Genomic DNA, 24,741 nt, shown 5'->3' with positions numbered 1-24,741 from the left:
TAGCTTTATTCAATAACTTAAATTTATTTTAATTAGCATAATAAATTTTTTATTGAATTAGATAAATGTAAAATATTAAGTATAATTAAATACTAAAATGATATTTGATATTGATTGTGTTAAATAAAACAGAATATTAAAATGAATTTTACTTGTTTCTTTTTGGTTTTTTAATGTGGCTACTAGAAAAAATTTTTAAAAAATGGCTTGTATTTGTGGTTCACTTTTAATTTCTATTGGCTCACTAATTTAATATCTATTTTAATATCCTTTTACACTTTACTTAACCTCTCTCCGTTCAGCCACAAATGCAAAATGAGAGAACCCATGTGTGTATGTTTGTGTGTGTGTTGATCAGGTGTCGGGGGTTGTTGAGTTAGAATCATGTTGTTTCCTCTCATCTATCTTGAGCTCTTGTCTGACACTAAATGTAAAATTCTAACCACCAATGAAATATCACAAAAACACCTTTTTGCATCTTTATTCACATAAAATGAATATTAAATGGGAAGACTTTACGAACTAGAGTTGCTATTTCATCTTTAAACAAAGAAAATGTTTTGTAGATATGTAAAATAAATTTTGGAATATTTACCCCTAACCTTTATTCAGCACTCTCTTGAGAATGCAATCTAAAACATTCTTTAAAGATATTACAGATATTATTTTAGGACAGCTTTCAAATTTTTCACTTATAAGCTTCTCAATCCTGAGATAATGCTGAAATTCCTTAAAAATATATTATTACAGTGTTCAAACTTAGAAATGTATTATTTGTTGAATTTTATACATAATTTTAAATTAGAAAATATAAATAAAAGATTGTCTTCAATTTTATAATGATAATAAATATTCATATTGATTTTTCCACGAAAGAAATCACTTGAAAATGCTTATTAAATACTAATTATATGCCAAGTGCTTTTCTAAGTTGGATTCGCACAACAAACATATGAATTGACTACTACAAATACTCCCTTTTACGGATCAGGCAACTGATACACAGGGAGGTTAACTAACTTGAACAAGGTCACCAGCTAGTCAAAGAGCAAATATGGGATTCTGGTCTGACAGGCTGGCTCCAAAATCCAAAATTAGTCAGTATTATATACTGTTTCTCCTAATGATGATATTTTAATCATACTTCCTATTTAAACTATTTGACTTATTTATACAATATAGTCCACTATAATTAAGTTAAACTTTATGTATACTTTATATGTTAGTGTGTATATATATATATATACACACACACACACACAAATGAAAAGAGGTCAGTATTTTTTGAGCACTAGCCATGCGCCAGACACAGTAATAAGAACTTTATATTTATTACAGTATCTTGTTAAATTTTACAACAATCCCTGCGAGAGCTGTGATCCCTAGTTTAAGGATGAGGCAGTTAAGGACTGCAGAGTTTGAGAGCAGAGCTGGAACTCAAGTCCCCACCATGCCTGAGGCCAAAGTCCTGTTCTTTACTGCTGCATAACTGGAGACAAGTTGAAAGATAAAATCTCAGATTCTTTGGAGATAACCAACATAGAGTGGTTTTGTGAAGTGAAAATATAGGACTTGCTGCAAGTTGTAATGTGAAGTAAAGGAAAGACAAATCATTAGGTTTAGGTGCAGAGAATTAGGTGGAGAAAATGAGTGAAAAGGTGCAATAGGTGATAAGCTACTTTTAAAAAAAATTAGTTCTTTCATTTAACTGTATTATATAGTTTATATTATAGTTATACCATATACATATATATATTCATATGTAATAGTTAACTGTACAGTGAGAGAAAAAGAGCACCAAGACAAATCAGGTAGTAAACATGTAAGAATACAGGTAAAATTCTCAAATATCACAGTACAAATTCCTTTAAAGGTACTCATTACAGAGTATATAACCGGCACCATTGTTAGATGATCACTTTTGTTTTAATTAGAATATCACCCTCAGTGTATTATTGAGTAGAAACTGCTTTTGATTCTGTGAAACCTGTGCTCTTAGGCCTTAAAGCAGGTTTTCATAACAAATAGGGTTTATTGTACTCTCGTTACTATTTGCTAACTTCCTGTGGGTTTTACTTAAAGGTTAGTTGAGGCAAACTACCCGTAGCATCCCTATTCAAGAAAAAGATTCAGTCCATTTGGAGATTAGTGAGATAGGGACTTCCAAAGCTACGGGGAGATAGCAATAAATACATTTATGGACTGTCCAATGTAGGAGGTCACAAAACCTCAGGATCAGATCTCTTCACATCACCCTTTTTGTGTATGGGCTTTAGGACATTGTGAATTGAACTAAATGTTCCTGGTAGTGTAGAGTGTGAACTCACGTTAAGAGCAGTGGTATGTGCTGCTGTGTGTTTTATAGTTACTGAAAGGTTAATAGCGGAAGAAAAATGAAACAAAAGCTATTTATCAGATCTTTTGGGGGTTAGATTCTCCGTGTGTTATAACATGGTATCCTCACAATGATTCTCTGAAGTAGACATTATTGCCATTTTTACATTTGGGGAAACTAAACTCAAGGCTGCATAACTTCCAAATATAACACCACAAATAATTGATGGGGTTGGGGCAAAAAAAAGTTTTTATTTTTATTTTTATTTATTTAATTATTTATTTATATTTCAAAATCCAACTGTTACAGAGCAGAGGTTCTCCAGGAGAGTAAAATTTAGCACTAGATCTAGAAACTCCCGCACATATATTCTTTAGTCTTTCAGAAGACACTATGGTCTCTCACATTTATGGCTAGTTCCATATTTGACACGAATTTGATTAAAACCTGCTGGTTTGGGGGCCTCTACTTAGAAACACCATTATAATCATAACCAAAGAAGTATTTATTTGGATCTTGTCTCAGAATGACTAGCTGTTGTGAAAATAAGGGAAAATGGTCAGGGCCCCTCAGATGTTCAGAATCTTCCCGAGCATTTGCTATGAATAGGTTGTTTGGGGCGGAGTTAGTGCGCCTGCGCGGTTCTGTGACTTGGCTGGAGTTTACTGCCTCAGGTGGCATCTGCTGCAAGCAGCCCTGCTTTCCAATCTGCGGCTTCCGAGGACCTGTATGTTGGTTACCTAGCTCAGAGACCTGTGTGTAAGGGGTCTGGGAACCCAGCCTGGCGTGTGTGAGGTCTGGGGACCCAGCCTGGCATGTGAAGGGTTTTGTGACCCAATCTGTGAACGGGCTTGAGGGGTCTGTGAGGTCCAGACCCAGCCCTAGCTCGAAAATTGGCCTGGTCAGGGCAGGATCACGGGCGGGTAAAAGAGCCCGACAACTGGCATGTTCTGTAGCTTTAAATTGGCGTCACGAACAGGATTGGTAGCCAAACACTAGTCAATAATAATTACCTGATATATCAAAGATAAATAGCATAGTGACCGACATGGGTCATGCAACTTAGTGTTTTGTTTATGTTTTCTGATAATGCTGTCCTGACTTCACAATTTCAGCAACTGTCAGAAGGAAAGCTTCTCTCATTCTGCTGATATTTTTGTCCCAACGTAAAGAAGTAACATTAGCATCACACACCTTCCACTTTATCCTTCCACTTACTCTGCCCCTGGAGCCTGGGGAAGAGTGACAGAATAGGCAATGAACTTGGGAAGAGCAATCTGCACATTGTAGCTTGGCACTGTCTTTCTTTGCTCTTGGGGAATCCGTCTGCCTTCAGAAAAGACACTTCTCTCTTACACTCCTTGAGGGGAAGGCCTCCTGCATGGGGGCAACCCTGCTGTGGCTGGAGGCATACGTTTATACTTATTTTCCATTTTAATGTCATATGAAGCTCTGTCCCACTAACATGTTTTTATCTGCAATAAATTTGATACTTTAGCATCTATGTTATAGTACTTTTTATTTTTCTCTCTTGGTTCATAAATGAAAAAGTAATAAAGATGGTATTTATTATATCTCTCAAAGCCTTCAACATTTGGTATATTTTCTGAGACAACCAAGGAATATAAGACGCGGTGGAATTTGCAGATTCAGCATTTGGAGACCTTTTGTTGCTTGTGGCTTTGAGCTTCCCTACGTGGACAGCAAACTGTGATCTTGGCAGCTTGTCAAGATTGATCATAGGCCAGGTGGGTTTTACTAGTTGTGAGGTTTAAGATGGTCATCTTGGTGGGTAGAAAGAAGCAGTGTCCTCATGAATGACGAAACATGGATTCCCTCTTCTGAGGGGCTCAAGTACACTCCAGTATGACACAGGAGTAATGATTAGGCCCAATGAGTAAGAGAATTAAAAGCTGGGGAATATTTCAGAAAATCTTTTCCAGTTCTGATATTTCCTTCCTTGTTTAAGGAGCCCCATTTGTATAACACATGATCTTTCTCCATGCAATTGCTTAATCCACTTCTGGGGAGATAGACTGATTTATCTGAATGTACATTGAGAAAAATAACTGGACATGTTTGCCTTAACTTCAGCTTTCCATCCTCTCTGGGAGCCCACCTGCTCACAGAGAGCAGTGGTCTCCAGTTTTTCCTGGGCCAGTTCTCTACCTATGTCAGGGAGGCCTGCCCTAGTCCAGCACTGTTGTAATTTGGCAATTATGTCTAATTAGTGCTAGGATTCAGTTAGTGTACCCATTTGTCTTATTTCTCAGTTTATTCAAACATTCAGTGGAAATGAAGATGTTATTTATTTGGTCATCTTAGAGATCACAGAAACAGTGAAGGCAAAGAAGAGACTTTATCACTAATTTAGATCAATGCTTTCTACACTATGTTCTATGCAGCATCTGTCTTTTGGCAAAAACTTTTTGAGGTGTGTCTCAGAAAAGTTGTTCTATAGTCAAATATATTTAGGAAATATTGAGTTAAACGAAGATGAGCAAAGGATTTGTTTTGCTTTGTTTTTATTATTACAAGATTTTTTGAAGACTTGGATAGGCTAACGTGTACTGTGAATCTCTGAAAGAATACTAAAATATATGGAGTTTTGAAATTTATTTGTTTTTCCAAAAATCATTTTTTTTTTTGTTTTTCCATAGATTATTTTTGCTTCTTCAGCTTTTAAAAAATACTGATGTACAATTATTTGGAAACTCGACTAAATATTTGTATTTATATTCAAAAGAAACTTCTTCAGTGACTTTGGAAAAAATCACACCAATTTTGAATTCTACACTTTAAAGAATTTTTTAAATTTATAGATATACAGAGTAACTATAATAACTAATGAAGACTATGATTATGGGAAAAATACAGAGCTATATTTTCAGCATTAACACTAAAACACAGATTTAAAAAAAACTATATTAAGTTGCAAAATATGATGAAGACTTGGTTAATAAACTACCCAGTAGATTTAATCTCACAGGTCACAAAATTCCAAATGAGAAAATGCACACTACATTTAACCTCATGAGCTAAAAAACTCCTAGTGAGTTTCTGTGTATTGGCAATGACACAAAGGAAAAATGCTATGTTGTGCATTTGCTAACTGTGAGATGTTACTTCTTGTTTCATAATGAAGGTAGTTCATGTAGCCTTTTCTCATTTGCATTTGAGTTTTCTTAGAAGTGTCAACTCAAGATGCCAGAAAAAGCAAATCTTGGTGAAACTAAAGGAGCATCAAAAGGAATGGAGATGATAATAGAAATGAATATAACAGGAAAACATTATCAAAAGGACAAGATCATCAAATAGATAAGATCATCAAATGCAAAAGATTCTTTAAAAGACTAATGGGATAAACAAATTGAGTGAAATATTAATCAAGATAAAAGATTAGTCCTAAACAAATAACATAGAGAATAAAAAGGGAAATAAAACAACATGTAAAGTAAGACTAAAAATTACAAGTGAACATAATAAACAAGTTTGTGTCATTAAGTTTGAAAGTTTAGATAAAAAGGTTAATTTATTTGAAAGTATACTCTAAAAATACTGCTTTAAAAATTTTAAAAATGAACAAAGACATTTCAGAGTTAAAAAATTTTCTTACCCAAAATTTCAAACACAGTTGTTTTTATAGGTAAGCTCATATCAAGGGAAATGTGACTCCTAATTTTTGTCAGCTTTCTAGACAGTAGATAAAGTAGAAGATTTACAAACTCATTTTGAGTGTAATACAACTTTGAAACAAGAAAAAGACCAAATGGCAAAAGGAAAGTTGCAGTCTAGTATCACGTTAGATATAATGCACAATCCTATAAATGTACTGACAAAAGGAACTCAGGATCATTTCAAAAAACAGAACAGGTGATAAATTTGATTGCAACCATTTGATAATTGCAGAAAGACAGTTGATAATACTCAAATCTTATTTATAAATGAAAAAATGAAGAGCAAAGCTACTTGTTAAGTTGGTATAGGACTTAATATTTTTAACCTGTGTTAAATGAAATCTCTATTCTCTCTTGCTGCCCTTTTTGTGTCTCTGCTGTTCTGTCAATAGCTCATTCAACATCATTCTTAATGGTGAGACATTAGAAAAAATTCATTTAATTTTGTAACTAATTTTTAATTAGTAGGAATGCCAGAAATTCCCACTAATACCACTTTTGTGAACACTGTATTGGAGGTAGACAGTGAAATAAATATAAATAAATAAATAAAATATATGACTAAAAAAAACCATTTAGGTAAATAACTGAAGAAGGTATACTTATTACCAATTATTTATTACCTGATAAAGTCAGAAAGTTTGACGAATATAAGACCCATACTAAAAAATCAATTATATTTTAAAAATGTGAATAAATTATTAAAATGTAAATTTTTTTAAAAACAAAATTTATAATAGAAAATATATTATCCAGAATGAATATTTGAAAAATTGTGTAAAATTTTTGAATGGCAAAAATCTAATTTTATTTTTTTTCTGTATGATTAACCAACTTTCTTGTACCTATTATTGAAGTCACCCATTTCTCTACTGTCTTGTAAAATTACTTTTTGTATATCCCAATGATGCTATTGTAGGTTCTAAAAAAAAAACCTAAATAAGTGAAGAGAGATATAATAGAGTCCTAAGCCTAGATGATTCAACGAAAGAAATTGGATCTTCTCTCCCAAAATAATTTATAAGTTCAGTGTAATTATAATAAAAACCAATAAGATTTTTAAAGACAACTAAAATTCAGGGTCTAAAACATATGTGGAAGAAACTCACAGAATGTACAACAAACACCAGTGAACTCTTATGTAAACTAAGGACTTTGGTTGATAATGATGTATCTACATATGTTCATTGATTGTAACCAATGTGCCACTGGGTGTGGGGATGTGACAGTGGGGGAGGTTGTGTGTATGGGGGTAGGGGACATACTTTCCACTCAATTTTTCTGTGAACTTAAAATACCTCTAAAAGCTAAAGTCTATTTTAAAAAGTAATAAAATAAAATAAAATAACATGTATGTGAATGAAAAATGGCCATGAAATGTTAAAATGATATTGGAAAAGGATAATTAATGATTAATAATTCATCCTTACAGATGTCAAGACTTACCACAAAACTATAGTCATTTTGTCAGTATTATAGTTGCACATTGATTAACAATAAAACAATAGAATCCAATAAATATACCAGGAATTGACTCACATGAAGATGTGATTTTGGAATATAAAACAGGAAATAATGATTAACCTGGAAATAAATGATTTTCTAAAAAAGATACAAAAGCAGTCTGTATATATGGAAGCATATATAATTGGATATGTAATTCATAAATGAGGAGAATAATTCTAAAGATTTAGGCACTTACTTGGAAAGTTCTAAGCTTTCTAGGAGAAAAACAAGAAAGCATTCTTATGACACTAGATTATGAAAGGATTTCTTATACAAGATGCCTAAAATACTAACTGTACAAAGTATATTAACGATCTTGATTACAATAAAACTAAAAATTTTTGTGGGACAGAAGCATCATTAAAAAAAAATAAGCTATGGGTTCAAAAAGACCAGTGAATTAAAATGCACAATATAGAAATAGCAAAAATGAGTAGATGAATAATTTAATTTAAAAATGGTCACAAGATGTAAACATACAATTCATAGAAGAGAATACCTGAATGTCTAATAAATACAAAGATTTTCAATTTCACCAGCAGAGAAATACATCAACATACATTAAAATAACATTTATACACAAAACTATAACAAAACCCAATTAAAAATGAGCAAAGGACATGAACAGACATTTCTTCAAAGAAGACATAGAGAAGACAAAAAAGCAGATGGAAAGATGCTCAACATCATTAATTATTATGGAAATGCAGATCAAAACCACAGTAAGATACCACTTCTCACTCATTAGGATGGCTATTAAAAAACAAAAATGAAACTAAAAATAGCAAGTGTTGGTGACGACATGAAGAAATTGGAGCTCTTATGCATTTCTGGTGGGAGTGTAAAATGGTGCAGCCACTGTGGAAAACAGTATAGCAGGTCCTGAAAAAATTAAGCATGGAATTATCAGACAGTCCAGGAATTCCACTTATGTGTAGACAAAAGAAGTAAAAAAAGGGATTCAAACAGACATTTGTAAACCAATGTTCACAGCAACTTTGCCACATACAGATACAAACCAAATGTCCATTGGCTGATGATGGATATACAAAATGTGGTATAAACAAACAATATATTATTCAGCCTTAAAAAGAAATGAAATCCTGACACGTGCTACGATGTGGATAAAGTTTGAAAACAGTATGCTACATGAAATAAGGCCAGATACAAAAAGACAAATATTGTATGATTATATTTATACGAGGTACATGGAGTGGTCAAGTTCATAGAGACCGGAAACAGGATGGTGGTTATCAGCAGCTGTAAAGAGGAAAGAAACAAACAGTTATTGTTTAATGGTTAGAGTTTCACTTCAGGAAGATGAAAAAATTCTGGATATGGATGGTAGTGATGTTTGCACAACATCGTAAATGTATTTAATGCCACTGAACTGTACACATAAAAATGGTTGAAATGGTAAATTTTATGTTATGTATATTTTACCACATACCCAAACAAATAACATTCATATAGCACTTCATGCATATCAAAATAGCCAAAAGTAAAGTCTTTTATTACCAATTTTTGGGGAGAATATGGAGTAACAAGAGTTAATCTGCTTTGAATGAATGTGTAAATTGATATAACCATTTTGGAAAGGGATTTTTGCAGGTCCCGGTAATGTTGAAGACTGGCATACCTAAGACCTAGAAATTGCTTTTCTTGTTTGTTATCCAAGAGTGAGTCTAGCGTGTGCTAAGGACACACGTTGACTTGCATGCCAGGATGTTCATTGCAACCCTGTTTGAAATTGTGAAAAATAGGGAAATATATAAATAAGTGGGATTTATTCATACAATGGTATGTTATACAGAGTTAATTTTTTTAAAATCTCAATAAAAAATGAAATGCTCTCCAGCTGTTAAAAAAAAAAAAAGAAATTCTGTCATTTGCAGTGACATGGATGGAACTGGAGACCATCTCATTAAGTGAACAAAGCCAGGCACAAAAAGAAGAATGCAGCATGATCTCACTCATATGTGGAATCTTAAAAGAAAAATTAAAAAAAAAATGTTTCTTGCAAAAGTAGAGAATAGAATAATGGTTACCAAAGGCTGGGAAGGGAATGAGGGCTGAGAGAGAGGAGCAGAGCTGGATTACTGGGTATACAGTTGTAGGTAGATAGGAAGAATAAGTTCTGGTGTTCTAGGTTGACTGTAGCTAATAATATTATACGATATATTTCTGAATAGCTAGAAAACAGGATTTTGAATGTAATCACCACAAAGAAGAGATAAATGTTTTGGTGATGGGTATGCCATCTACCTTAGGTGAATCATTGTATAATATATGCATGTATTGACACGACACACTGTACCCAGAAATATATACATTTAAAAATAAAAACATATATAATGATGAGTGAAAAAATTGAAAAAATTAGACAGAATATTTTGTATTTAACAATAAATTATATTGCTCTTAGATACTCACATATGCAGTAAAAACACAACATTCATACTAAAATGGTACATGAGTACATCAACTTCAGATTGGTGATTATTTTTAGAGAAGGAGCATATAGGATGGAGGTAGAACTTTCAGTCACTATGTAAGTTTTAAAGATTTATTTATTTACTGACTTATTTTTGTAAGGATTTTAAAAGAGATTTTAAAGACATCTGTGCTTCCTATGGCATCATGAGCAACTGTATTTATCTGATTTTAATTTGTTTTGAATATCTTTCTGTAAAGGATCATTTCATTATATGTGAGGAAAAGCAAGTAGTGTTTTTATGTTCTTTTTTTTTTTTTTTTGTCAAGACACAACTGTGGAGTAATTTCTTTTCCCTGCAAGTTTAAACTGATCAAACTCCACATTCTCTTCATGCCTTTTCTAGATGAAATTAGACAAGGTGACATTTGTAATAGTGAAACATAAAATAGCTAACTAATCTAACTTGAGTTCAATTCTTTGATCTTGATGTCCCTGGGGTAATATTTAAATCAATATGGACAGCAAACATTGATTTTTTAATAGCTCTTTCTCCTATAACCTAGGTTCCCTAAAGTAATATTTGAAATGTATTACAAATTATATGAGGCCCAACATTATAATCCTGATTGCAGACACTTATGTCTATTGTGAATTACCTAAATCTGTGTTGCCTGAATGTGCTTCATACTGGAAGAAGTGTACATTTCCTATGAGACATGATCTCAGTTAAATTCTCACATCAACTGCATGAAGCTTACTTCCATTTTACTGTTGAGGAAGAATGAGTTTAAGAAAGGTTACATACTTTCTCAAATAGGCATAGGCAAATTTCTAAAAATGGCTAAGTCATAGCAGGGAATTAAACCCATACTTGTCTGACTGTAAATTCTGGGCTGGTTCCACTATATCTTATGCGATACACTGGCGTTAGGTTATGGTGTTTTAGAATGGGTAGTGAGCTACACTGGAAGATTGTTATGGGGAACAACTGATGAGTGACAAAGTGTATTCCAATTTAAGTGAGGAGATTGCCATAGTTCCCTGCTATTTTATCTCCTGCTCATTGCCTTTGATCCATGAAATTCTGCTGGAGTGATGACTGGCAATAAAACCTGTGATGGACTGCTTGGGCTGTTATGCTGTGACTTGTAATGGCCGGCAGTATTGCTGCACACTGGTGTTCTATAGACTAAAGCTCTGAAATGTTTCCTCACATTATTACCTTCTATAGTGCAGCTCCAGATTTGCTTGCTCTTGCTGCCTCTCTCGCTCTAGCATTCACTTTTGCTCTCTTTCTCATACATGTTCTATGACATAGGGTTTTTTTTGGATGATAAATTTTGATGAAATATAGATTTTTGTAAGGTTTTTCAAAAATATATATCTTACAAAATTCAACGGTTTTTATTGAAACTTTAAATATTGCAAAAGTTGTTAAAACTAGGGAAATAATTGTAAGTTTCAAGATCACTATTTTTAGAAAGTTGATGTTGACATTTAAAATTAAAGTTCATGGCTTAATTTGATTTCTGCCTATGGCTTTGGTATCATCCTAGGTTTGACTGACTGAACTTCTATTTTAGATTGTGGACTTGGCATTACCAAAATTAAAGTCTTATTTTTATAAAACTTTATATATTAGTGAAACTTTATATGTAAAATTTCTCCTCAGACTTTATATGTTAGACACCAAATATCAAGTGGCTCTCAGATCATATGAAAATAATCAAAACCAAGAATAAACCACTATACATTCTGCTACCTTCTCTGTAGTTCTAAAAGATCTTCACTCATGTTGATGAAATATACTTTGAAGATGTGCTGTGATAATTCCTTGTATTCCCCTCTGTTACCAATTTATTTTTTTAAGAGAAAAAAGGATAGCATTAAAAATAAGCTTCAGATGAGTTGTTTTGAGTTGTTTTTTTCTTCTTTCTTCTTTTTTATTTTTTTACTGTTGCCTACAAAGAGATTAAAAGAAAGTGAGACAGAATGGATAAAATATACACATTTTAATTTTTCCTAAGGTACCCTGGGATAATTCAGGCACAGCACCATATTCAATGGAAGTAATGGGAATATCTTATTGAGGGCTTCCTCTATGAGTAGCACACTCATTTAATGTCAATTAATCTACACTGCAAACCAATCAGTTCAGTATGATTGTCCTTGTCATTTTCCACAATTCTGTAGAAGTTGTTACTTGCCTCAGAGAAGGCAGCTAGTGAATATGAAGTCAGAGTATAGACTCAGTTATCTTGTACTACAGAGCCTGCACTTGCAATTATGCTACAATCGTTATGTACAATTACATGTAATTATAACTGTTATATATAATATGTAATTGTTATAGTATATATAGTTATAACTATGACAGTTTTGAAAGCCATTTTCAAGGCTGTGTTGTGATTTTGCATATATCATGAGCACTGTTCTTCAGTTTGTAAGACATGTGAGGCAATAGCCAACTTGCCAATCGTGGAAGCCATAGAGTCTTGATATCTGCATGAGAACCAAATTAGAAGGTAATTAGGGAGGTACATAATAATTTGCTGTTTTGATTTAAACGTAAAGATAATGAAATACTATGGTTTGAATAACATCTAACACAATACGAATGAAATTATTATTAAGTCGGCATCTTTGTGATCTGTAGCTGAAAGGAACTGGTGAAGAAAACTGTATCATCATATGGATTTTTCTAAGAAGCATGTTTTTTTCATACCTAATTTTATGTAATGCATATAATATTTTATTTTATTGGTGTCATCAAAACATTATTCCAAAAGCTGATGTTTACACCAAAATTGTCCTAGTTTTTTAAAAAATAACTTCTTTTTAATATGGAAGAAAGATATAAATATTTTGGTATTTCTCTTGGACTGACAGCTGTGAATTTACCTTCATCTCAGACTCAGAAATATGATAGACGTGAGTCAAGCATCACGTATGTAAATAAACCAGGCATTCAAAGGATTGCAGTTTCTTAATGTATAGTGAGTTCTTCTTCATTAAGACAACAACTATGGAAGGGCAAATAATTTACATTCCACCCCCCCCCCCCAAATAGAGGTCATAGACCTGTTTGAATGAAAGAAAAGTCTGGACCAAGAAAAAAACAATTTTACCTGCAAGTTTCTGAGTTATTCCTCAAAGTGGGGAAATTGAGAGGTTTAGTCCTAGTTATGGAGCTAACCATGTAGGCTGGTGTCAGTGTTCAGATCCTGAGGTGCCGAGCAGTTGAACGATCCCAAGAAAATGTTCATGAGCTGGACAGAAGTGAACAGAAGGTTTGGCTTTACAGTACAATTGGTCCACAGTGCAGTGGTGAGATACTCTTTTTTTTTTTTTTTTAATTTTTTGATGAAGGTTCAAAGTACATAGAAAGATACATTGGTAAATGTGAAGAAATTAATAATCTCTAAATAAGCAAAGTAAGTAAGTGGAAAGGCAATATAAGTATTAAAATACTTATAGACTTTTAGAGTTAGAGATTTTAAAAAATGTGTTAAATTATTGAATTCATTCATCCATGCATCCATCTGTCCATTTAACAGAAACTCTGTGTGACAATAAGATGCTAGAAATTCTTCATGAACAAATAAAGCAGATATGGTCTCTGTCTTCCTTAATCTTACAGTCTGTAGAGGAATAAATTAAACAAATAATCCCATGTACTGAGTAATTATAATAGTTATAATGTGCTATAAAAGCCAAGGACAAATGCTGTGAAAAAGAATTAACAGTTAAATTCAATCTATACTGATGTTTCAGAGGTCAATCAAGTGTCACAACTTGCAAATGAGAAGTGTCACTTAATCTGAAAGAGAAGGAGGTAGGTAGCCAGGTGATGGGACTCAGTAAGTGAGGTTCCATGCAAAGACCCTGGTTATCTGAAGAACAGAGAAATCTTGTGGCTGGACTGAATAACAAATGAGTAGAGTGACATGGCATGATTTTGAAAAGGTAAGCAGTGGTCCTATTATCCAGGGAAACTTAAGACATTTTAGAATTATTGAACTTTGTTGGTGAAAAATATTCCTAATACAAAGATAGACACTAGCCTACACATAGAAAAAATAACATGGAATCTTGGGAAAACAAGCATTCAACTTAAAAATATTCTGGCTAAATTAATGAATATTGATAGAGGAAAAAAAAAAAGTCTGCGAACTTCTTGGTAGAAAAAAGAGTTTTCTCAATCTAGAAGTAGGATAATCAACCTAGCGTTAGACTTCCACCTGGCAACATTCAGTTCTGGAAGATAAATTAGTAGTATGCTCATAGCTCCAAATTATAGGAAATATTAACAAAGAATATCAACCAAGCCTCATAGTAATTCAAGGATAAAAACAAAACTGGGCGAGAAAGCACACTCAATTAAATACCTCATTGAAAGACATTTGGGTTGTTTCCAATCCATTTCTGTTACCAGCAATTCTACAAACGTAATTTTGAAAGTTCACAAATAAATCTGTAGAATGAATCCTCCAGGGTGCAATTAGTTCCAGCATGTTTTGATTTTTAAATTTAATGTCTGCATTCTAAACTTCATATAAGTTTTAGCATTATAGTGACCTTCATTAGCCCAATAAATTTTTTAACCCAAATTTCAAATTTACTCATATATAACATCTGTCTTCTTTTTCTTATATTTGCATTTTTGTTTTGTGAAGACATAGAGTGCATAATTGTCAAGGGCAGAATTTCTGGAGTCAGATTGCTTGTGTTCAAAATGCAGTTCTACTCCTTTCCGTGTGACCCTGAGCAAGATATATATCTCTTTATTCTTCACTTTCTTTATTTCTGAAATGTGGATACATAATACCTACCTCATAGGCCAGGGGGAGACTTAATAAATTATTTTGTGTCCAGTGCTCAACATAGTTACGTGTCAGTGAGAATTAGTTATTGCCATTAGGTGGTAAGTGCTATATACAATTCATATCACTTCCTAGTTCACTGAATTCTCTGGTTACAAATGATCCCCCCCCCCTTAAATTTAAATAGAAAAAACTCTGCCATGCATATATATTTAATTTTTAGATTAGGAAACAAATATATCTCAATGAAAGAAAAACATTTAGGATAATACCACTTTAATGTATTAATCTGAAGCTTTATGATATTGCTAATATGAGGGTACTTCAGAAAATTTGTGGAAAAATGGAACTGAAAGATAATGCTAATATTTCCATGAAACTTTTGAATGCCCTTTGTATTTGGTCTTTTTGGTCTACAAAAAATGTCAGTTAAATATGGTTCAATCTAATACATGATCAAGAAGGGTCTTTTTGTATCATTAGCTGTTTCTTAACATAGGAGTTACTTAATTTTCCAAAAATCAGACATCCTTCAAGACCCAGATCTAATGTTATCTCATTTCTGAAAAATTTCTCACCTGATGTAAAAGAATTGTCATTTATACAAATGCACTTTCATGATATTTTAATATGGTTTTAGCATCATCTTTATGTTTTTGTTTCATAAATATTTTTCTTTCCAATTATAGACAAATTTTATAATTTTGGCTTTTAATTACCAGCACGTAGTTTTATATCTCTCATGGAGTAGATACTCAATTTACATTTATAAAGCAAATAAATAAATGCATTGGTGTATGCATAGGGGTATAAATAGAACTAGCTTTATGTGCTAATTAATGTTATCAAAAGCTTTTGTGCTCTCTCAAATAATTTCCACATCTGAGTTATCAGTTAACAAATTAAACAATTAGAATGTCTATTCTTTGGTTTAAATCAACAACTACTGGTAGTTTGAGCAACTGCTATAATAAATAAATCTTTTTTTTTAGTAAATGTTCCGAGTGGGTGTGGTTGAGCCTTTCCTAAGGGCAGGCTTTAATTTGTATAAGAAAGTATTATCTAGATTGAAACTTTAATCTTAAAATTAGAAACAGGAGTCTAAGAGGGAATGAGCAAACAATGACAATTTCCACCTATTTGTCAGATCTGCTCTGGTAGGCTGTAGAAGTAGGAATCTAGGCAGAATTTCAGACAAGCAAACCAGGGAGGTTTTTTAGTGATGTCATATAATAATAAAATTTCTACTTTGTAATAGACATGTCCTAAGCATTTTATATGTGTTCTCTCATTTATTTTTTTATAAAAAGTCACAAGATACCTAATGCTATTACCTGCTCTTATAAATAGAGTAATCGAGACATGTGGAGATTAGGCATTTTCTCCATGGTCATATAGCTAAGATTCAAACATCTTACTCCAGGTCTGCATGGTTAACCATTTTGCAGAACTGCTAAACATTAACAAAATAATTGTACTGAAACTTACAGTGATTGTCTAATCTTTTCAAGTTTTGAAATATTTAAAGTTTTACTGCAGATACTTGAATATTAGAATGTATAGTTTTCTTAGAAGATCAATGACAAAATTGATTACCCTGGCTTCCTCTCTGCCACATTACTGAGAGGCAGTTGTGTCTCTTTACAAAGACCAGAGTTCTTTTGGGTGACCTCTTCACACCATTACCTGCTCCATGTTTCCATAACATTTCCTTCCTCTTATCCTTTCAGGTTTAAGGGCAGAAAAATTCCCCAATGTTCCTAGCTGCATGGGTTCTGCATCATCCTTTTTTGATTTACTTGAACTCTGTAATACTTTGTAAACATTTTCTGCATTAAATTATCAAATTTTCCAGTTGATGTGTTCTGATTCTTTCTTACCAGAATCATGACTGATAAATCATTTAATAAAACACTCCATTATACTTTTAAAAACATTATGCCACCATGTCATATGATTATGATTTTTTTTTTTTTGCCAAATATATAGCAAGCACATTTGTGCTGAGCACATAATGAAGAACTTAAATAATTAAGTGCTTATTGACTGTAGACATTTGAGGCTTTTAATTTAATTAAACTACTTAATTATATGCAATTATATTTAGAGTCTATTATATTATTTTTTATGTGAGACATACACAAGACTATTCATAATGATATTATTAGTAGCAACAAACTTGAAACAACCTAAAGATGTACAACAGTAGAATGAATAAAAATAGAATTATAGGATACCCAACACTGGCCTACTCTAGAGCAGCGTAATTGAATGAATTACAGATAAATGCATCCACATGTCTCGACCTCAAAATTGAGAGAATATGCAAATAATAGGGGAACATATGTATGGTATGATTCTATTTATAAATGAGTCCAATAAAAAAAAATAAAATTTTTTTAGTAAGAATATATAGTATATGTTAGGTAAAAGTATAAAGAAATACCAGGGAGATGATAATCTCAAAATTCAAGAAGTGGCTTCCTTTGGGGTTAGGTAAGAAAGTGGCACAGGCGGACTTCGAAGGTCCTGGGATGATTATATTTCTTACATCCCATGTATACAGGCATTCTTTCTATTATCAAACAAGCATAGATAGATAGATGGAAGGATATGGATAAAATAAACTTTTTTATGTGTAATTTTTTACAATTAAAAAATAAAGAGAAAAAAGGGCCGGCCCGTGGCTCACTTGGGAGAGCGTGGTGCTGACAACACCAAGTCAAGGGTTAAGATCCCCTTACCAGTCATCTTTTTAAAATAAATAAATAAATAAATAGATAGATAGATAGATAGATAGATAGATAAGTAAATAAAGAGAAAAAAGAATGAGAAATAAGTTATAAACTGTATTACAAATTTCAAGGAAAGCACTGTGAGAAGTTTTTACGTGGGTGAGATCATTGAGTTTGTTTACAGACTGGAGGGGGTACCGAAGTGAGGATGAGATTGAAAATATAGACTCAAAATGAAATTATGAATCCAGCAGTGCCTCTCAAGAAATGGAGTGGAAGTAAACCCCATTACAGGTAGGAGAGTATCTTTTCTTTGGACAAAGGTCATCTTTTCGTTCTCTGAGACCAGAGGAAAGCAGGTGAAGGTGAGTGTAGTAACAGTAATTTAGTTACTCTGGAGTTAGGCACCTGAGGGAATTTGCACTTCCTAGTTTTAATTCTTGTCTGTAAGAAAAAGAGGCAAACCCTTTGGCTCAGAGTGTGAGATGGCAGTGGAGGAGAGAACAAAAGAAAAACATTTGGATGGTAGTCATCGAGGTGCTCATGGACATCTGATTCTCAACTCCTTCTGGACACCATGAAATTCCCGCCCTCTTGTGGTTCTGTGTAACCAAGTGGCTAGTTCTGGTCAATGAGTTTTGAGCAGGAGTGGCATGTGTCACCTCCCAGCTGGAGCATTGTGCTTGACTTCTCCCCTGTACTTTGCCCTTCCTTGGTAGTTGTGGAAGAATGTACCAAGATGGAGATTATGTCAGCTTTGATCCCTGAGTGGCTATGAGGAGCACAGCCCCTGGCCAACCTGCTTTAGACGTGGGCTGAGTGAAAAATAAACATTGCTCTTCTGTATCATGGGCATTTCAAGGTTGTTTGTTATCCAGAGTAATCTACTTGACACAGTTTTGAATATTTTTTTGTTTTGATTGTGTGTGTGTGTGTGTTTCTTTTTAAATAGAGCATGAGAGAGAAATCTCAGGAGGAAGTTACATACTTGATTATCAGTAGTTGGAATCTGGGTTTAGTTTCTGCCGAACAGATCATTCAGGGATTGTTTTGTTTTCATTTTTAATTTTAGTTTTAGTTTTCAATGCTTGCTGTCACTCAGTGAATTAATTATAGAAAAGATGTGAGTATTATATGATCAGCTTGGTGATAGGAAGAAGAGTTCTTAAACTGACCTATTTTAGTATTTATAAAACTCCCAAGAGTATGCCTTGAGAACAAGGACTACTTTGCAATTTCAGGGGTGGGAAGTATTTGGTTCAATCTCAGTGGATATTGTTTGTTTCTTTTGTTTTTGCTTTAAACTTCCAGTACTGCATAATGTCCCTAGCTCTTTATTGCAATATTTTAGGAAGTTTTTTTCTTAAATTGGCATTCTCAAAGGCAAACCCTGAAAGGAGGATTTATATAAAAATGATTTATGTACCAGAAATAACTGGTTGAAGAGTGAGAGAGCGGGCCAGGCAAGGTAAGGATTTTTCTAAAGATACATACAATAAGTTGAACAATAAAAAGAAATATCATTTATGAATGCATTGAAACAGGAACTCAAAACTGACAGGTGATTTTATATTTTAAAGTAGAGATTTCATAGATAATTAAATTAATAGCATTCAAAACACATAAATAATTTTTAGCCACACAAAGATGAAAATATCATTCTAATTTTGAAAAGTTTTTGTCCTATAAAAATTCTTCAAAAAGGTAAACAAACTGATATTCATTTAAAACTAATCTCATTCTTTTTAATTGGGTTGCTTGTTTTCTTCTTGTAAAGTTGTTTGAGTTCCTTATATATTCTGGATATTAATCCTTTGTCAGATATATATTTTGCAAATATTTTCTCCCACTCTGTTGGTTGTCTTTTAACTCTGTTAACTGTTTCTTTTGCTGTGCAGAAGCTTTTTAGTTTGATATAATCCCATTTGTTTATTTTTCCTTTGGTTGCCCGTGCTTTTGGGGTCGTATTCATGAAGTCTGTGCCCAGTCCTATTTCCTGAAGTGTTTCTCCTATGTTTTCTTTAAGAAGTTTTATTGTTTCAGGATGTATATTTAAATCCTTAATCCATTTTGAGTTGATTTTAGTATACAGTGAGAGGTATGGATCTAGTTTCATTCTCCTGCATATGGATATCCAGTTATCGCAGCACCATTTGCTGAAGAGGCAGTCCCTTCCCCAGAGAATAGGCTTGGTGCCTTTGTCAAAGATCAGATGGCAGTAAGTGTGTGGGTTGATTTCTGGAATCTCATTTTCTTTTTTAATTTTTATTATTTTTTTTATTTTAAATTTTATTTTGTCGATATACATTGTAGCTGACTATTGCTCCCCATCACCAAAACCTCCCTCCCTTTACCCTCCCCCCCCCAACAATGTCCTTTCTGTTTGCTTGTCGTATCAACTTCAAATAATTGTGGTTGTTATATCTTCTCCCCCCCCCGGTTTGTGTGTGTGTGTGTGTGTGTGTGAATTTATATATTAATTTTTAGCTCCCTCCAATAAGTGAGAACATGTGGTATTTCTCTTTCTGTGCCTGACTTGTTTCACTTAATATAATTCTCTCAAGGTCCATCCATGTTGTTGCAAATGGCAGTATTTCATTCGTTTTATAGCTGAGTAGTATTCCATCGTGTAGATGTACCACATTTACCGTATCCACTCATCTGATGATGGGCATTTGGGCTGGTTCCAACTCTTGGCTATTGTAAAGAGTGCTGCGATGAACATTGGGGAACAGGTTTACCTTCGACTTGATGATTTCCATTCCTCTGGGTATATTCCCAACAGTGGGATAGCTGGGTCGTATGGTAGATCTATTTGCAATTGTTTAAGGAACCTCCATACCATTTTCCATAGAGGCTGCACCATTTTGCAGTCCCACCAACAATGTATGAGAGTTCCTTTTTCTCCGCAGCCTCGCCAGCATTTATCGTTCATAGTCTTTTGGATTTTAGCCATCCTAACTGGGGTTAGATGGTATCTCAATGTGGTTTTGATTTGCATTTCCCAGATGCTGAGTGATGTTGAGCATTTTTTCATATGTCTGTTGGCCATTTGGATCTCTTCCTTAGAGAAATGCCTACTTAGCTCTTTTGCCCATTTTTTAATTGGGTTGCTTGTTTTCTTCTTGTAAAGTTGTTTGAGTTCCTTATATATTCTGGATATTAATCCTTTGTCAGATATATATTTTGCAAATATTTTCTCCCACTCTGTTGGTTGTCTTTTAACTCTGTGAATTGTTTCTTTTGCTGTGCAGAAGCTTTTTAGTTTGATATAATCCCATTTGTTTATTTTTCCTTTGGTTGCCCATGCTTTTGGGGTCGTATTCATGAAGTCTGTGCCCAGTCCTATTTCCTGAAGTGTTTCTCCTATGTTTTCTTTAAGAAGTTTTATTGTCTCAGGGTGTATATTTAAATCCTTAATCCATTTTGAGTTGATTTTAGTATACGGTGAGAGGTATGGATCTAGTTTCATTCTCCTGCATATCGATATCCAGTTATCCCAGCACCACTTGCTGAAGAGGCAGTCCCTTCCCCAGTGAATAGGCTTGGTGCCTTTGTCAAAAATCAGATGGCAGTAAGTGTGTGGGTTGATTTCTGGATTCTCTATTCTATTCCATTGGTCAGTGTGTCTGCTTTTATGCCAGTACCATACTGTTTTGGTTATTATAGCTTTGTAGTATAGCTTAAAGTCAGGTAGTGTTATGCCTCCAGCTTTATTTTTTTTGCTCAGCATTGCTTTGGCTACGTGTGGTCTTTTATTATTCCACATAAATGTCTGGATAGTTCTTTCCATTTCTGAGAAAAATGTCTTTGGAATTTTGATGGGGATTGCATTGAATTTGTATATCACTTTGGGTAATATGGAGATTTTCACTATGTTGATTCTTCCAATCCAAGAGCATGGGATATCTTTCCATCTTCTTGTATCCTCTCTAATTTCTCTCAGCAGTGGTTTGTAGTTCTCATTATAGAGATTTTTCACCTCCTTGGTTAACTCAATTCCTAAGTATTTTATTTTTTTGGTGGCTATTGTAAGTGGGCAGGCTTTCTTGATTTCTCGTTCTGCATGTTCACTATTGGAGAAAAGAAATGCTACTGATTTTTGTGTGTTGATTTTGTATCCTGCTATTGTGCTGAAATCATTTATCAATTCTAACAGTTTTTTTGTAGAGGTTTTAGGCTGTTCAATATATAGAATCATGTCATCTGCAAACAGGGACAGTTTGACTTCATCTTTTCCAATCTGGATGCCCTTTATTTCCTTCTCTTTGATTTCTCTGGCTGGTACTTCCAACACTATGTTGAATAGGAGTGGTGAGAGTAATGGCCAACAGACATATGAAAAAATGCTCAACATCACTCAGCATCTGGGAAATGCAAATCAAAACCACACTGAGATACCATCTAACCCCAGTTAGGATGGCTAAAATCCAAAAGACTTTGAAAGATAAATGCTGGCGAGGTTGCGGAGAAAAAGGAACTCTCATACATTGTTGGTGGGACTGCAAAATGGTGTAGCCTCTATGGAAAATGGTATGGAGATTCCTCTAACAATTGCATTTAGATCTACCATACGACCCAGCTATCCCATTGTTGGGAATATACCCAGAGGAATGGAAATCATCAAGTCGAAGGTAAACCTGTTCCCCAATGTTCATCGCAGCACTCTTTACAATAGCCAAGAGTTGGAACCAGCCCAAATGTTCATCATCAGATGAGTGGATACGGAAAATGTGGTACATCTACACAATGGAATACTACTCAGCTATAAAAACGAATGAAATACTGCCATTTGCAACAACATGGATGGACCTCGAGAGAATTATATTAAGTGAAACAAGTCAGGCACAGACAGAGAAATACCACATGTTCTCACTTATTGGTGGGAGCTAAAAATTAATATATAAATTCACACACAGACACACACAGACACACACACACACACACACACACACACACACACACAAAACCGGGGACGGGGGGGGAAGAAGATATAACAACCACAATTACTTGAAGTTGATAAGGCAAGCAAACAGAAAGGACATTGTTGCGGGGGGGGGGAGGGAGAAGGGAGGAAGGTTTTGGTGATGGGGAGCAATAATCAGCTGCAATGTATATCGACAAAATAAAATTAAAAAAAAAATAAAAATAAAACTAATCTCGTTCAAATATTATCAGTATTTGAATTACTTTTTTGTGCTAAAATTTAAACTTTAAAATTTAATCTTTAAAAAGACAAAGAAACTAATATTCACTTAAAACTAATCTCCATAAAATATTATCAGCATTTGAATTACTTTTTCATGCTAAAATTTTTCAACCATATCACTTCTTTCTTGAAGTAAGAAAATAAATGTCTTTACAGATGCTCCCAATTTATTCTAGCATATATTTTCTAAAACTTACATTTTATAAATTTGTAACTTATGCTTCAGAAAAATGTTGCAATGCTATATAGATATTCAAAACAAGGTACCAAACACTTAATTTTGTTTAATTATGCTCACATGTAAAATTCAAATAAAAATAAAAAGGTATATTATCTCCTATAATATTCAGGGGTTCTTAACTTTTTTTTGTACTATTGACCAATATCCTTGCATAGGTGAAGCGTATGGACCCCATCCCAGAATAATCTTTTAATATAAAAAATAGAATACATAGAATTACAAAGAAAAGTAATAATCATAAAATACACTACCACTATATAGCCCTTTAAAGGATCTGGTAGTTCCACATTAAGACTCTACAAAATACATCTTTTGTTAAATGATCATTTTCACATAAATTCGAACTTATTTGAAAGCTGATGTTTTAATGCTTAGTATGCATAAAAAATATTTATCTGATTACACAAGTAACATTAATTGGAAGAATATTGGAAAAATATAGAAAAACATAAGAGGATTAAAAAGATTAATCCCAATATGTGGATATGGGTATTATAAATATTTAATGTACATACTTCCAGAATCTTGGTATATATCTTATTTTATTTTTAAAATTGGAATAATACTGAATATATTCTTTTATACATTTATTTTTTTCTGAATAACGTATTGTAATACTTTCCACTTCATTTAATGATTGCTTAGTATTTTATGTATGGATCATAAAATATAGTTGATATGCCGTTGAATCTTTAGGCTTTCTAATTTTTCCCAAGATAAACAATGCTGTAATGAGCATCTCTAGAGATACCATTTCATCACATTAATTCTTCTTTTAGCTTATTTTTTTTACACATGAATTTCTTTAAACAATAATGCAAAGCTCTTCTATATAATTAAATCAGTTTTGAGGCTTTCACAGCTGTTTCATTATCTATTTGTATATTTTAGAATCAGAATCACATTAGTTACACTGTTGCTTATCTGATATAAATTTTAACATTTTGATAAAACAAGACCCCCATCAACATTTCTATTTTGAAATGCATTTTGCTTTCTTGTCAATTTATGGCTTAATAAAATATCTATTAATAGTTTCTAAAGTTTTTCTTTGTGATTTTAATTGAGATGGCTACTACATAAATGTATTCAGTATTTTTAATTCACTTGGTGGCATCCTAATTTGCATTTATCAGTAATGTTTAATGTCAACGTTTCTTGTTAGGTTAATTCATCAGAAGTTGACACATTTATTTCAATCATTAAAGAGTCTTATCTGAGATTTTTATCTGATTTACATTGAAATATTGGGAACCTGCTTGTTAAAATTTTAATATTGTATTGGTTGATCCTCTGGGTTTGTTAGTAAATGTCATACCATCTGATAATACTAATGATGTTTTATTCCAAGATTTTCTTGACTATTAGGTAAAGAACAATGTTAAATAAGGATGCAAGAGTTTCTGCTGTCTTGTTCTTGACTTAAATGGAAATGTATTTAATGTTTCAGCATATGCATCGTGTTGCTTTTGATTTACTATAGAATTTTAACGTGTATTTCTATCATGCTAATAGATTTCCTAATAATAAATAGCCTTTCATTTCTGGAGGAAATGCTATTTTTCCTGAAAGTCTTTAATTTATTGCTGAATTCCATTTACCAATGCTTTATTGGATAACTTTTTAATCATTGCTTGTATTAAGATTGCTCAGTACATTTTTTATTCATGCTCTTTTTGTCTTTGGTATCAGAGATGTTTCAGCCGTATAAAAACAGTTCAACATGGACTTTTGGATTATCTATCCATTAAGGAATGACCTACATATTAAAATGCATG

The sequence above is a fragment of the Cynocephalus volans genome, chromosome 5 (genome assembly GCF_027409185.1).
Source record: "Cynocephalus volans isolate mCynVol1 chromosome 5, mCynVol1.pri, whole genome shotgun sequence".
In the NCBI taxonomy this organism is placed as follows: domain Eukaryota; kingdom Metazoa; phylum Chordata; class Mammalia; order Dermoptera; family Cynocephalidae; genus Cynocephalus; species Cynocephalus volans.
Note: the sequence above shows the minus strand (reverse complement) of the source record.